Source organism: Zingiber officinale, chromosome 6A (genome assembly GCF_018446385.1).
Source record: "Zingiber officinale cultivar Zhangliang chromosome 6A, Zo_v1.1, whole genome shotgun sequence".
NCBI classification, from domain to species: domain Eukaryota; kingdom Viridiplantae; phylum Streptophyta; class Magnoliopsida; order Zingiberales; family Zingiberaceae; genus Zingiber; species Zingiber officinale.
In genome coordinates this window covers 1,171,787-1,174,166 of record NC_055997.1, presented here as the reverse complement: position 1 = coordinate 1,174,166, position 2,380 = coordinate 1,171,787, and positions in this window count along the sequence as shown.

The following is a 2,380-nucleotide window of genomic DNA, read 5'->3' as shown; positions in this document are numbered from 1 at the left end:
TTATCAGTACCTTATAAATTATAAATAGTAGCTCACGACCAAAAAGGAAAGGAACAAACCATTAGAAGGTCGTAGTGTAATTAGGTATCAGTTTATCTTGACTGTATAATTACACTAGTACACTTAGAGTGTAATGAGTAGGACCATTTGAGGTCGTTTCTTTTATACTGACTTTATAAAGAAACAAAGACCTCGGTTATTATGGAAGTGTGTGCTCTTAATCCTAATATAATAACAAGCACATATATTTGATATTTATTTCTTTAATTTATCAATGGGTGAGATTTAGTTCGATGAATCAATACCCCCGATAAGTTGGGAAATGGTATCACTTATAGTGTGTGTTGTTGATTATAGAAGAAACCGTGTCTAGAGATACTAAGTTGATAATGTCCTCAAGAGGAGCTCATGGGATTGTCATGTTAAACCCTGCAGTGGACTTAGTTCGACATGATGATAAGGTTGAGTGGTACTACTCTTGACTAAGATATTAATTAAATGAGTTGCGAACTCACTTAATTAGTGGACATTCGATATCTTAAACACAGGGAGACTAACACACTCATAATAAGAAGGAGCCCAAAAATGTAATTTGGGATTGATGCGGTAGTTCAATAATAGTTCTCTAGTGGAATGAATTATTATTGATAAAATTAAGTTGTGTGTTCGGGGCGAACACGGGATGCTTAATTTTATCGGGAGATCAAAACCAATTCCTCCTTTCGGTCCCTATCGTAGCCTCTTATTTATAGAGTATTATACCCACCTATACCCACCTTCTATACCCACCTAAAGGAGGCCGGCCAAGCTAGCTTGGGAACCAAGCTAGGGCCGGCATAAGCTAGCTTGAACCCAAGCTAGTGGGGGCCGACCATAATTAAATTAAAAAGAATTTTAATTTTAATTTTTATTATGAGGAAGATATAATTTATTAAAGAGAATTAAAATTAAAATATCTCTCTTGTAAAGGATCTACAAAAGATTAAAGAAAGAGATTAGATCTCTTTCCTTATTTGTAGATTGGTGAGATATTTTATTTTCTCTTTAAAAATTATTCACATATTGAAAAATTAAAATTATAGAAATTTATTTTTATCAACCATGAAGAGATTTTTGAAGAGAAATTTTATTTTTAAAATTTTCGGAAATAAATTAGGAAGTTTTAATTTGTTGATTAAAACTTGTCTAATTTATTTCTCTTGATGTGGCCGGCCAATATTGATTTAATTGGGAAATTTTATTTTATTTTTCTCAATTAAATCATGTCAAAGAAATTAAGGAAATTTTATTGTAATTAAATTTCCTAATTTACCAAGGCCAAGGAATATAAAAGAAGGGGTGGGGGTGCCTTCATGAGATACAACCTCTATTATTTCTCTCCCTCTTTTATTCTTTGGTGTGGCCGGCCATCCTCTCTTTTCCTCTTCCTCTTTGTGGTGGCCGAACCTCTCTCTCTCCCCTTGGAGCTCTTGTGGTGGCCGGATACTACTTGGAGAAGAAGAAGAAGAAGAATGAGAGAAAGCTTGCATCTCTTGGAGCTTGATTGGTGTTTTGATCTTCACCTTGGTGAAGCTTCCTTGTTGTGGCCGAACCTAGCTAGGAGGAGAAGAAGGTGGTTGGTGGTTTCTCATCTCGGAAGATCGTTGCCCACACAACGTCCGAGGTTAGAAGAGGAATACGGTAAAAGATCAAGAGGTCTTTCTAGAAGGTATAACTAGTAATTTTTCCTTTTCCGCATCATACTAGTTATTTATGGAAATAATACCAAATACAAGAGGCTTACGTTCTAGTATTTCGAATATGTTTTTCGAAGTTGTGTTCTTTTGTTTTATTTTTCCTTGTGATTTGATTGCTCTTTTCGGTTAACCTAAAGTTATTTTAGGAAATTAAATATTAGATTTCTATAAAAGGTTTTATCTAGTCGGTGGTGGTTGCTCCCATATCCAAGAAGGCCATGTGCCTCGCCACGTCAGTACTGGGGACTAATTATGGAAATTAATATTTAATGGAATTAATAACTTAAGGTGATTTGGATCGAACGTGTTAAGTTCCGCTGGAAATCCAAGTCAAAACCTAAAAGAACAAATAGATTAAGTTTTGGATCAAACGTGTTAAGTTCCGTAGGCGATCCAAAATTTAATTTAAAAGAACACATGGTAGTTAGGAAAAGGTTCAGACATTTGTACAAAATTTTTGTACAGTGGAACCTCTAGGCTTTCTGAGTAGCAACCAACAATTGGTATCAGAGCTTGGGTTTTGCCTCTGTGTATTTGATATTAGTTTAATTATGCACATGTCATACATAATTTAGGCAGGATAATAGTAGGATGTGCTAACTTTGTGGATGCATGATCTAACTATTATGACTTATAGTTTTATG